This window comes from Mirounga angustirostris, unplaced genomic scaffold, assembly GCF_029215605.1.
Source record: "Mirounga angustirostris isolate CCGP_5_RB_7025 unplaced genomic scaffold, mMirAng1.0.hap1 SCAF_2, whole genome shotgun sequence".
In the NCBI taxonomy this organism is placed as follows: Eukaryota; Metazoa; Chordata; class Mammalia; order Carnivora; family Phocidae; genus Mirounga; species Mirounga angustirostris.
This window is the reverse complement of record NW_026991710.1, coordinates 45,264,400-45,278,666: the sequence shown is the minus strand read 5'-3', so window position 1 is coordinate 45,278,666 and position 14,267 is coordinate 45,264,400. Positions and strand designations below refer to the sequence as shown.

The 14,267-nt window shown below is 42.8% G+C and overlaps 1 pseudogene; it reads left to right on the top strand.

The window, feature by feature from the left end:
• Window positions 1–7,213: 7,213 nt before the first annotated feature.
• Window positions 7,214–8,724, top strand: LOC123848543 (tubulin alpha-1C chain-like; annotated as a pseudogene).
• Window positions 8,725–14,267: the final 5,543 nt, after the last annotated feature.

Genomic DNA, 14,267 nt, shown 5'->3' with positions numbered 1-14,267 from the left:
AGCCCCCATCTCACTAAGACAGCTTAGAATAAATGGTTAGCATTTTAAGATGCAACTTGTAAAAACTAGATCTCGCTTTCATCATGTTTCAAAGAAAATACTATTGGCATCTTGGGGAAAGGAGTTCTTTATGTGTAAAACTGCATTTCAGTATGCCAGCATCCCTCATCCCCAGATAGTAAATGCCAGTTAGTAACAGCTCCCCCTGCCCCATTAGTCATTGTGACAAAAAAAAAAAAGCACCTCTCAGGCACCTGGGTGGCTCAGTCAGTTAAAGGTCTACCTTGGGCTCAGGTCATGATCCCAGGGTCCTGGGTTCAAGCCCCACATCGGGCTCTCTCTGTTCATCAGGGAGTCTGTTTCTCCCTCTGCTCCTCTCCCCGGGTTTGTGCTCGCTCGTTCTCAAAAATAAAAATCTTAAGAAAAAAAAAAAAAAGTACCTCTTACATTTCCAAGCCCACCCTCTAGAGGGCGGTAGCTTCCCAAATTGAGAAAATCAATTTCTAGTTTTTATTTTGGAAAAAATGAAATACCATTAATTTTACAAGTTAAAAATCTGGCATTTGTATAAAAATATAGAACCTACGAACTGATGCTGCTGTCATTACCCCGATAACTTCTGAATATTTTAGAAAGCAAAGCATTCCTCCTTATCGTCTGTCTCTAAGCTTTTAGGCCTCCTGACTAACAAAGATCCAGTTTTTCAATGTTCTTAATTTAGACTCTCAGATCTCCTTTAACTCTAAAATTCAATGGTTTTGTTTTATAAAGCTTGACTGAAGCAGATGTTCCAGTGTACCTTGCTAGAAGTTTCAAACAGTACAGTTTACTCGGCAAGTTTAGTTTCCCTGGTTATATTAGTTAATGTCTTCAGGTCTTCATTTTCTCACCTATAACAGGAGGGAAAGACATTAGATTTTTCTCAGTCCTTGTATAATTCTCAGCAAAAACAGGCAGGAAAGCCAGGGAGAGTGGTTCCAATACCGCAGACAAAAATGATGCCCCATGCCTAGACAGTCGAGGACTTCTGCTAGGATCCGTGTTAACTAACTCCATATTCTGCCAACCTCATGCAGCCCAGGATCACTGCTGGTATATTCAACTGCTCCACAGTGGATGTAACTTTAAGAAAATTGTTACTGGGCGCCTGGGTGGCTCAGTCGGTTAAGCGACTGCCTTCGGCTCGGGTCGTGGTCCCGGAGTCCTGGGATCGAGTCCCACATCGGGCTCCAAGCTCGGCGGGGAGCCTGCTTCTCCCTCTGACCCTCTCTCCTCTCATGCTGTTTCTTTCTCTCAAATAAATAAATAAATAAAATCTTTAAAAAAAAAAAAAGAAAAGAAAATTGTTACTGTGTTGGTTTCTAAGCATTAGTCAGCTTAGTGATACTTCTCAATCTAGTAATCTAAGTATGAAGAGCTCCCCTGAATCAGTAATCATGCAGGAATAAGTAACGAGGAGAGATTAATGGCAAAGTGTCAGGACAGCCCACTCACTTTTCCACAAAACAGAGATGGTTTCAAGGGGCTAGAAAACAATTAAGCAAGTTTATACTAGATCATTTACAATTTCTGCAGCTGTATGATGTTCAGCATGTCACCTCTTTTGTATTCCTGACGCCTAAAGGAAGTAAAATACGTGCCAGCAAAGGTTTTTGACTTCTATGTAATATTAAACTCAAAGTTGTTGTTTTTTTTTTTAAGTTACACCTTATCTCCTCCCCTTCTTGAAACAGCAGCATTTCCTTCCAAGGTCCCGGAACAGTTTAACACATTTTGAATTTTTAATCACCATAAATGGCCATTAGAACTTTACTGTGGGGGCGCCTGGGTGGCTCAGTCGTTAAGCGTCTGCCTTCGGCTCAGGTCATGATCCCAGGGTCCCGGGATCGAGCCCCGCATCGGGCTCCCTGCTCCGCGGGAAGCCTGCTTCTCCCTCTCCCACTCCCCCTGCTTGTGTTCCCTCTCTCGCTGTCTCTGTCAAATAAATAAATAAAATATTAAAAAAATAATAATAACTTTACTGTGTAGTTCCCCCAGAGTCTAAATTTGTTTATGTTACTTGCAACGTTCACTTCCCATGACAACCAAGGAGAAGTAGAGCCCAGATGCAATCCTGTGGGCTTGCGTTTCTGGATCGTTCAGACACTGCTTACAAAATGGAGATCAAGGCCAGTTTCCTGCAGATGACTAACTTGGAGCTCCCGCTGTGCCAGCCATGGTAGAGCTGTTATTGCTTCCCTGAGTAGGCACCCAGCGCCCGAGCTGGGGCGAGCTGGTTCGTAGACAGCCTCTGATCATTTATCCTGGCTTCCCTCCCACTTGGCTCTGCCTTGTGGAGCAATAGAATCATTTCCATTCTTTCTCAGACTGTTCCATTTTCTCTTGGCTGCTTTCCTCCTCCCAGGGGGATTGTTTTCTCAACTGTCAAAGAGTAATGCTTAAACATTAAAAACAAGACCTCACACTCATGTGAATCGAATAGAGAGCACCTCTGCCTGCTCTTAATGTCTCTGTGTCATGTTGTCTGTCCCATTAATGTCCTGCTGTAGTGATAGGGGAACAGTTCAAGATTAATTGAACACCATATAGGAATGATGCCTCGTTTTTCCCTTCATGTCGAAGAGCATTGTTACTCTCTCATTTTGTACAAGAGATTCATGATCTGAATATTCCTAAGTCTGCCTAGAGCATCCTTAAAATACCCATGGCTTGGACCCCCAGGTTCCTGTTTTTCAAAAGCTTCCTTTTCTCTCCCAAATAATTCTCAGAATTTACCTTGTAGGTAATCAACCTAGTGGAAGAATTTCTTTGGTCTTAATATTCTCACTGGTAGATGCCATAGATACGATGCTTAGTTGTAGACATTATCAGTACTTCTAGCCTGTAGCTGTGGTAAATCTGAAAAGCCAGACCACACACACACACACAAAAAGATACACATGCACTGGAGAACACATCATCAGGTGATCTGGGAAGTGAAAGACTGCCAAGATCCTTTCTAACTTTTCAGTAAGTCCCTGGAAAATAGCAGGCATTCAATGCATAATTGAATGAATTAGGAGAATGAGGGGATTTTCTTGTTTGATTGGTTGGGTTTTGCCTTCCCTGGAAAATAGCAACAGAGCAGACTTAAATTTCCTTAGTAGAGGGGCACCTCAGGCTCAGTCGGTTAAGCATCTGACTCTTGATTTCGGCTCAGGTCATGATCTCAGGGTTGTGAGTTGGAGCACCGAACTAGGCTCCGCACTGGGTGGGTGTGGAGCCTGCTTAGGATTCTCTTTCACTCTCTCTCTGCCCCTACCCTCCAACAGGGCACACATGCACACACACATGTGCATTTAAAAAAAATTTTTTTTTTTTGCTTAGTAGCATTTGCATTCTTTTAGGGTTTCTTCCTTTCCTGCAAAAGGGCACCACCTCATGGTAGTTGTATTTTAGACTGTTCATGGTTGCTATGATTATATGATAGCCCATACATCTTTTTATTCCTTTACATTATAATAATAGTAGCTATCTCTTATATAGCACATACAGTGAGCCAGGCACTGTTTTAAGTGTTTTACATATATTAGCTGAATCCCTATAGCAAACTCCATGCAGGAGATACTATTATTACCTGCATTTACAGATGGGGAAACTAAGGCACAAGTAATTTGCCCAGGGTCACACAACTAATGAACAATGGAGCTGTGATTCAAACAAACCCAAGCAGTCTAGGTTCAGCACCCCTGTGGGTTTAATTATGCAGGGAAACTGACTTTTTTCCCTTTCATTATACAGTTCTATGGATTTCAATATAGATATGTCTGTGTACCGACCACCACAATTAAGATACAGAACAGTCCCATCCGATAGCACCCAGGTTTCTAACTACTACACGCTACGTCCTCTATATATGGGAACGCATCACAAGTCTGAAGGAGAGAACTTTTCAACCTAAAGGGGGAAACATGTTATCTCAGAAAGGCCACTTTGAAGACCTCCAAAGGTAATGACACAATTCCCATGGAAACTCTGTAACTGCCATGTTAATTCTTTCTGGCTTCCTTTGAACTCTACTATGCACAATTCTACTGTGAGAAGAGTATTTCTCAGGGCTAGGGCAGAGTGTGTGTGTGATGTGCTATTATTCTCTTGCTGTCTTACTTCAGCAATGCTGAACAAACGTCAAGTGTCCCAGTGTGATTTCCTTGCTCTCTTACCATCTCAGATAGCTTTAAATCAACTGTGCTTTCGTGGCTGGCTGGGAATCTTTCCACAGTGCTAGTGAGCTTTGCCAAGTACCACGGACAGATCACAGCATGAGTGGAGATCCTGAACCACAATTCTGATTAAGAAAATAGTAAATTAAATACACAGGAAATCTGGAATGCAAACATCCAAAGAATTATACCACTAAATTACCATAGAAAAGAAACTGATTTTTAAGTCCTGACTCTACTAGTGACATAGAATTAGAACTGTATTAGAACAGAAGAACTCTATTCACAAATCAAATAGCTTCGAATACCAAATTGATCTGGTCCTGAACTTGTGTAAATGGACTTGCCTTTTCTACTTGTATAGCATTCATCCTATTCCTGTTCATTTTTACATCTTACTTTCACTAAAAGGGAATCCTGGTTGCCCAACTAAAAACTTTCTATTATCTCCAGTTTTTCTCAGCATTTAACATCAGGCTTAAAAGAAGTTTTTTTCTTCCCATCTTTGACTTTAAAACTCCATGATTACACAACAGGAAGGAAAATTAGAGAAATGGGACTACTTTTCTCTAAAATGCCAGATAAAAGATGTATTTTGCTGAAACACTAGCTAAAGAAAATGTCTTTTTCACTGAACAAATAAAGCTATTATGTAAAGCTAATTCTGAGAAATGTGAAAATTTTCAGCATGGGAACTTGGATGAGACTGTTCAACAAAGGAAAACTATGCCTAATGGCCCCATTTACCCGCTAACTCCCCCAATAGGCACAGGTTAAGTCACTCTAGGTAGTTGCTCATTTGTTCATTGGAAATGCTTTCTTTTTTTTTTTTTTTTTAAGATTTTATTTATTTGACAGAGAGAGCACAAGCAGGGGGAGCGGCAGGTAGAGGGAGAGGGAGAAGCAGACTCCCCGCTGAGCAGGGAGCCCGATGTGGGATCATGACCCAAGCCGAAGGCAGACGCTTAACTGACTGAGCCACCCAGGCGCCCCGGAAATGCTTTTTTATTAACCAGATTGAGGGCATTATTAGGTTTGTATCCTTATCTATCGCTGAGTAACAAACTAAGTGACAAACCAAAACTAAGTGGCTTTACACAAGCATTTATTTGCTCCCATTCCTTAGTTTGGCAGTTTAATCTAGGCTCAGCTCAGGGACTCTTCTGCTCTACAGGGACATGCACTTGCAGAGTTCACTCTACATCAGGAGCTCCAGCTGGGAAGGTTGTAATAGCTAGGAAACCCGGGCCTTTTTCCAGCGGTCACTCTATCTACTGGGTCTCACCCTAAAGCTTGTTTACAAACCTGTGACAGTGTTCAGAAAGAGCATGAGAGAAGAGGCAAGGCCTCCAGGAGCTGAAGCTCAGAAGCGACACGTCATTCCGCTGCATTCTATTGGTCAAAGCAAATCAAAATGGCAGCACAGATTCAAGCTGACTGGAAGGGCTACAAAGAATCTGTGCACCAGATTTTATTCACAAGTATCAGGCATGTTCATCACCTTGAGGAAAATGCAGTGTAACATGCTATCTGTTCTAACAACCTTATGAAGAGAATCCCTGTAAATCTGCAAAATAAGGAATTTGGTGCTAGTTTAAATTTACCTGCCAAATGTACCTATATGTCAGGTACAAATAGCAGCTATGTGACTGAGGAAAGGAGGGAGGAAAAGGCTATGGAATGTTGATGCCATCATAAATCTTTCAGGAATATTGGGTTTTTTTTAAATTTTTTTTTAAGATTTTATTTGTCAAAGAGAGAGGAGGGGGGGATAGAGGGAGAAGCAGGCTCCCCACTAAGCAAGGAGTCCCATGTGGGACTTGATCCCAGGACCCCGGGATGCATGGGGGTGGAGATAGGCTAGATTTGAATCTGAATGGATTTTTTTTCTCACTTTAAGTTTATGAAAGTAATACATGCACAGTTTAAAACAATATCCCTGGGGCACCTGGGTGGCTCAGTCAGTTGGGCGTCTGCCTTCGGCTTGGGTCATGATCTTGGGGTCCTGGGATCAAGACCCGCATCGGGATCAAGACCCGCGTTGGGTTCCCTAATGCTTAGTGGGGAAGCCTGCTTCTCCCTCTCACTCTGCCATTACCCCTGCTTGTGCTCCCTCTCACTCTCTCTCTCTCAAATAAATAAATAAAATCTTTTTTAAAAAGAAGAGGATGCCTGGGTGGCTCAGTTGGTTAAGGTCTGCCTTCGGTTGGGGTCATGATCCTGGGGTCCTGGGATAGAGTCCCACATCGGGCTCCCTACTTGGCGGGGAGTCTGCTTCTCCCTCTACCCCTCCCCCCTGCTTGTGTGTTCTCTTTCTCTCACTCTCAAATAAAGTCTTTTTTTTTAAAGATTTTATTTATCTATTTTGACAGAGAGAGACACAGTGAGAGAGGGAACACAAGCTGGGGGAGTGGGAGAGGGAGAAGCAGGTTTCCTGCACAGCAGGGAGCCCGACGTGGGGCTCAATCCCAGGACCTTGGGATCATGACCCGAGCCAAAGACAGACATTTAACTGACTGAGCCACCCAGGTGCCCCTCAAATAAAATCTTAAAAAAAAAAACCCAAACAAATAGCTACCCACAGGGGCACCTGGGTGGCTCAGTGGGTTAAGCATCCAGCTCTTCATTTTGGCTCAGGTCATGATCTCAGGGTCATGGGATTAAGCCCTGTGTCGGTCTCTGGGATCAGCTCCGGAGTCTGCTTAACATTCTTTCCCCTCCCCTCTCCCTCCCCCTCCGCTCCTTCCCCAGCTCATGCTCATTTTCTTTTTTTTTTTTTTTAAGATTTTATTTATTTATTCATGAGAGACAGAGAGAGAGAGAGGCAGAGGGAGAAGCAGGCTCCCAAGGAGCAGGGAGCCCGATGTGGGACTTGATCCCAGGACTCTGGGATCATGACCTGAGCCGAAGGCAGACGCTTAACCATCTGAGCCACCCAGGCGCCCTCATGCTCATTTTCTAAAATAAATCTTTAGCTCTTACTTCTCCCCCGGACTCCTTGGTAGTCTGTCAGCAGGAGAACCTTGTCGCCGTCCCCTCACCTCCTCCAGCCCCGAGGAACCCTATAAGTCTCAGTCATGCGTGAGTGCATCTCTATCCACATGGGCCAGGCTGGTGTCCAGATCGGCAATGCCTGCCGGGAGCTCTGTTACCTGGAACACGGCATCCAGCCCGATGGCCAGATGCCAAGTGACAAGACCATTGGGGGAGGAGATGACTCCTTCAAAATCTTCTTCAGTGAGACTGGCGCTGGCAAGCATGTGCCCACAGCCATGTTTGCAGACCTGGAACCCATGGTCATTGATGAAGTTCACACCAGCACCTATCAGCAGCTCTTCCACCCTGAGCAGCTCATCACCGGCAAGGAGGACGCTGCGAACAACTACGCCCAAGGGCACTACACCATCGGCAAAGAGATCACTGACCTTGTCTTGGACCGCATTCGGAAGCTGGCTGACCAGCGCACAGGTCTTCAGGGCTTCTTGGTTTTCCACAGCTTTGGAGGGGGACTGGTTCCGGATTCACCTCCCTGCTGATGGAATGTCTTCTCTGCAAGAAGTCCAAGCTGGAGCTTTCCATTTACTCAGACCCCCAGGTTTCCACAGCTGTAGTTGAGTCCTACAACTCTATCCTCACTACCCACACACCCTGGAGCACTCTGATTGTGCCTTCATGGTAGACAATGAAGCCATCTATGACATCTGTCGTAGAAACCTCGATATTGAATGCCCAACCTACACTAATCTAAATAGGTTGATAGGTCAAATTGGGTCCTCCATCACTGCTTCCCTCAGATTTGATGGAGCCCTGAATGTTGATCTGACAGAATTCCAGACCAACCTGGTGCCCTATCCCTGCATCCACTTCCCTCTGGCCACCTACACCCCCATCATCTCTGCTGAGAAAGTCTACCATGAACAGCTGACTGTAGCAGAGATCACCAGTGCAGGCTTTGAGTCAACCAACCAGATGGTGAAATGTGACCCTCAGCATGGTAAATACATGGCTTGCTGCCTGTTGTACCGTGGCGACGTGGTTCCCAAAGATATCAATGCTGCCATTGCCACCATCAAGACCAAGCGTACCATCCAGTTTGTGGACTGGTGACCAAATTTAAAGAGTGAGCATTAATCAGCAGCCTCCCACTGTGGTGCCTGGTGGAGACCTGGCCAAAGTACAGCGAGCTGTGTGCATGCTGAGCAACACCACAGCCATCGCTGAGGCCTGGGCTCGCCTGGACCACAAGTTTGACCTGATGTATGCCAAGCGTGCCTTTGTTCACTGGTATGTGGGGGAGGGCACGGAGGAAGGAGAGTTTTCTGAGGCCCGTGAGGACATGGCTGCCCTTGAGAAGGATTATGAGGAGGTTGGAGCGGATAGTGCTGAGGGAGAGGATGAGGGTGAAGAGTATTAACCTGTCTGCTCCGGTTTTACACTCCATTGTCTTGGGACTGTCTTATTTCTGTTCTGGAAGCTGTCTGTTGTGGCCCTAACTTGTCAATAAAAGTGATGTTTCTATTTTTTTAAAAAATTTAATTAAAAAATAAAATAAATCTTTAAAATATGTATATGGCTATCCACATAATATAGTGGCTTATCTAAAAATGCCAGCTTAAAAAAAAAATGCCAGTTTATGCTATCTCAGAACTAGGATTAAGTAGGATTAGGGCACAGTTCTTTTATCCTAGTTTACTTGTATTTCAAAAAGGTGAAATTAATCTGACTACTGATGGTAAGCTTCTCATAGGGTCTTTAATAAATATAAACTGATTAGAAGTTATGATAGAGGGAAGCCTGTTTAAAGACTGCCCTTTTATCATGTTAATGGGGCACTGTAAATTGAGAGCATTCAGATTAGGCGGATATCCTTTTGATCACTCCTAATTGCTCCTTTTATTTTTGTAACATCCATTCCCCCACATATTCTTCAGTTAATCAAGAAGGCAGTGTGGCACAAACCTGCCACTTCCTACTGTGACATCAAGCAACATACTTGTCTGTAGGGTGCAATGTGGGGGTAACAACCTACTTGTTAGTGATGCTCAGGGGGGGTTCAGTTAATGTGATGTGCTTAGAACTGTGCTTGGGGTTCATGAAAGTACTTACACTCCTAGATGCTAATGCAGGATCTCTAAACCCATGCAGTGTTTCCCAATGAGTTGTTTCACATGGATCATGAGTTAAGTCCTACCTACTCGTACATGAGATCAGCCATTTTATTTCTCTCCAACAGCTTCCTTTAATGGAATTTCATACTTCTGTGCATAGGGCACAGAACATCTCATCAGAAAAATCATTCTCTTATGCCAATAAGACTCCCGTTGGGCTCCCCACACAGGTCAAATAGACATGGCCCAGCTAGTTATATCTTATGCTCAAATTACAATTCTTAATATGCCATTATATGGATAATACATTCACACCAGTATGTTAGCTGAGTGTGAGGTGCTATTGCCTACCTGCATCTATGCTGAACATTAAATGTTGGGAATATTATTCATCATTCTGTTATTTTAAGCAACACTAAATTAAACATTCCAAATATATACATCTTCTATGTTTTTAAAAAAAAAAAACCTTTAACGTAAAAAGTGCAAGACTTGATTACTACTAGAAAACCTGAAGGAAATTCTATCTTAAGAACACAAGCACAGGGGCGCCTGGGTGGCTCAGTCGTTAAGCGTCTGCCTTCGGCTCAGGTCATGATCCCCGAGTCCTGGGATCGAGCCCCGCATCAGGCTCCCTGCTCCGTGGGAAGCATGCTTCTCCCTCTCCCACTCCCCCTGCTTGTGTTCCCTCTCTGCCGTGTCTCTGTCAAATAAATAAAATCTTTAAAAAAAAAAAAGAACACAAGCACAAACTAACATAATTTGTAAGACTGTAAGATAAATAAGGGGTCCTCTGAACCTTACTTCATATGGTTTCCATTCTCAGAATACTTGCAGGTTATCAACCAATTTTGGCATAAGGATGTCAGAGAAATAGGCATTAAAGAGATTAAATCATGACACATTCACCCTTTGGAACATTATGCAATAGTTACAAAGAATGAGTAAGTTCCTAACTACTGACAAAGATCCCCAAATTCTGCAAATTACAAAATATCAATAATCCCATTTGTCAAAACCAAAAAAATCAAGTATTTTAATGTGTATACAGATATGGAGGTAAAAAGTTAACAGTAAACCATTAAAAGTAGTTAAGTCTAGGGCGCCTGGGTGGCTCAGTTTGTTAAGCAACTGCCTTCGGCTCAGGTCATGATCCTGGAGTCCCTGGATGGAGTCCCGCATCAGGCTCCCTGCTCGGCAGGGGGTCTGCTTCTCCCTCTGACCCTCCCCCCTCTCATGTGCTCTCTCTCAAATAAATAAATAAAATCTTTAAAAAAAAAAAGTAGTTAAGTCTAGAGAACAAATAAGAGTAAGAGGGTTAACAGGAAGAGAGCTTGTCAAGATGGATTTTAACATTTTTAATGAGAATTTAGTTTCATATGCATTATGTGATTTTTAAACAGCAACTAGGACACATACACTAAGAAATAAAAGGTGTGGTATTTCAAAATTAATATAAGAATTAGGATACTGTTCTTTAAAATTGCCCCTTCTAGTGGTAGAATCTTGATCACTGGTAAATTTCCACCTGCAGTTTATACCTTAAGACATTCCAGAAAGCTTCCATAATTTTATAGTATTGTTATGACTTAAGCAGAGAGATATTTGATATATCTGAGTTTCAAAGTATTTGGTCATAAGAATCTTCAGTGTATTAAGACTCTAAGTCTCATGAAGGGAGCCAGAAAGGGCGCCCCCCACTGGCTGAATTGGAGTAAAGTAACACAGGAAACAAGAACTGGGCTCTACCAGAATGAAAAGCTCTTCCTGACAGAACACCAGCGAACACAGAAGGTATAACTGATTCAAGCAAAAATAATTATATGCTAAAATCACGATTTTGTTAATACTTTCAGTATATCCTCCCACAGAGGGGTGCTTGGGTGGCTCAGTCGTTAAGCGTCTGCCTTTGGCTCAGGTCATGATCCCAGGGTCCTGGGATCGAGCCCCGCATCGGGCTCCCTGCTCGGCAGGAGGCCTGCTTCTCCCTCTCCCACTCCCCCTGCTTGTGTTCCCTCTCTCGCTGTGTCTGTCAAATAAATAAAATCTTAAAAAAAAAGTATCCTCCCACAGAATATTATGAAGGGGGAAAAAAAAGTAAGAGAAATCTGGTGGACAACACCTTAACCAATAAGTTAACACCAATAATGGGATAAACTGACACAATGTATGCCATCTGGTGTAATGCACCAATATTTAGTATTCCTGCCAAAATGCGTAACCTGAATTGAGGTCTGAGGAAATAGTAGTAGAATAATCTAAATTAAGAAACACTCCTTAAACAGCTGGCATGAACTCTTCAAACTCACTGTTGTGAAGAACAAGCTAGGGAATTGTTCTAAATTAGATTTATGCGATCTGAAGAGAAACCAGAGTAAATTAGAGGAAATTGAAGAGATGAGACAACTAAATGCAATGGGTAATAGGAACAGGGGAATTGTTAAAGGTTAGTATTAAGACATTTGGCATAATTTGAACATTGATTGTAATAGAAATACTCTATCAATCTTCTAAGTCCTAAATTTGATAACTAGAGCGTGGTTGTGCAAGAGAACGCCCTTATCCTTAGGAGACACAAACTGAAACATTCAGAGATGAAAAGGTATGCCATGGGGCGCCTGGGTGGCTCAGTCGTTAAGCGTCTGCCTTCGGCTCAGGTCATGATCCCAGGGTCCTGGGATCGAGTCCCACATCGGGCTCCCTGCTCGGCGGGAAGCCTGCTTCTCCTTCTCCCACTCCCCCTGCTTGTGCTCCTGCTCTGGCTATCTCTCTCTGTCAAATAAATAAATAAATCTTTAAAAAAAAAAAAAAGGTATGCCACTTAATTTCTGGTGGTTCAGCAAATAATACATACATAACATATAGAAAGCAAATGTGAGTGAATCCAAATGAGGATACACAAAATTTCAAGGTACCATTGCTGCAATTTCTAAGTTTGAACCTTACTCAAAATAAAATTTCTTAACAAAGTCTCTTTCTCAAGATTTACTATTTCCTGCTACTTGGGTTGACTCTCCTTGCATCCAGAAAAATACCCTCCTCTAGGAACCAAGAGATTTCTGCATTATCAGAATTTTTTTTAAAGATTTATTTATTTGACAGAGACACAGCAAGAGAGGGAACACAAGCAGGGGGAGTGGGAGAGGGAGAAGCAGGCTTCGCACGGAGCAGGGAGCCCGATGTGGGGCTGGACCCTGGGATCATGACCTGAGCTGAAGGCAGACGCTTAACGACTGAGCCACGCAGGCGCCCCTGCATTATCAGAACGTAAAAATTACAGTAAACCTACCATCATTAATTAGCTAAAATCAAGGAGAAATACACACCACACACAATTCTTGGCCCAGGTAACTACTCTACCAAGGACCACATACTATTTTGGTTGCTTAATAAAGCAGTGAACATAAAAGCATTCTGACTCCTAATATACTACAATATAGTTTGACACAAAAGCCCACGTACTACTTTAACATTAAAAGCTGTTTTGCAAGACAAGCAGGTGAATTACACAACTTAATCATGCCCAAATATAGAGGAAGGACTTCATATATTTAAGGATAGTTACTTGGTTTGTCATGTAATGAAAGAGGTCCCAGTAAAACTATATACCAAGCACCAGGCTAAATGCTTAATAAGCACTTAACACTCAAAGTCTCTGGATAGAGATTCCATGTCCCTTTTATAGTTGAAGGAATAGGTTCGGTAAAGTTAAAATGGTTTGCCCATTTTATAGTGGTAAGGAAGAGAGGCCCATTGTGAACCCAGCTCTAACTCAAAGGTCCACAGAGCACTTGATGCAGTGCTCTTTTGGAAAGGCAATTTCCTAACACTGAAACTTTCCCTTATTACCAAACACTAGTGCATTGTTCTTAGTACCTTCACCAATCTGCCTTTATGAAGCTGAGAATGAGTGCTGTGGAGTACCCTAGGTGGACGCTCACACAACTACACTGTAACTCTACCTACAAATGAGAGTCAAGCCCTCACTGAGACCTGGGGAGAAAAAAAGATGGCCAAGAGGTCAAGTGTAAATGTATGGCATATGTAAACATCATAACAAGGGTAAGCCCCTGGGAAAGAAGTAGAAAGGGACTTAAGAAAGACACTTGTAACCATTCCTTCACTCATTAAAGATAACAAACCGGGCGCGTGGGTGGCTCAGTTGGTTAAGCAACTGCCTTCGGCTCAGGTCATGATCCTGGAGTCCCTGGATTGAGTCCCGCATCAGGCTCCCTGCTCGGCGGGAAGCCTGCTTCTCCCTCTCCCACTCCCCGTTTGTGTTCCCTCTCTCGCTGCGTCTTTCTCTGTCAAATAAATAAATAAAATCTTTATAAATGAATGAATGAATGAATGAATGAATGAATGAATGCTTGGAAATTCATTTTGCCTTTTGCCGATAAAGAGTCTTGCAAAAGAGGCTGGAGGGTGAATCACTCTCAATATGAAATACCCATTCTTTAGGACTCAGGACCTTCCAGGTCATTCGCTGTATTCAGACAGAATGCAATCCACTTGTTTTGATGCTTTGCATAGCCAGAGGTTTCTCCATCACCCTCCCCCCTTTCTTTCAACTCAACAAAAACACATTAAAACACATTTCTCCATTAACAAAAAAAGCAGACTCTTATTAAGAAGATGGTTTATCACTATCCTTTGAATTTCATTTTTTTCTCAGAGTTTCATTAAATACAGTAAAATGCTTAAAACAGTACCTTGGCAGTCAACACTCAGTGTAACTCAACTTATTTTCCCTTCAATGCATCTTTTTCCAATTGTGAGCCAAAATGTACTAACACCAGACCTGCTACTGAGAAAAGGTATTTATGTCATAGCTGTTAAGGGAACCTGTGATTGGGAAGTAATTACTATGTAAAGCATGCTATGAACTGTCTTCAGGTTGTTTCTCCCTGACCTCCATCTCCCAGAAAAGTACAGTATGGGAAGATACGCTCTGGAC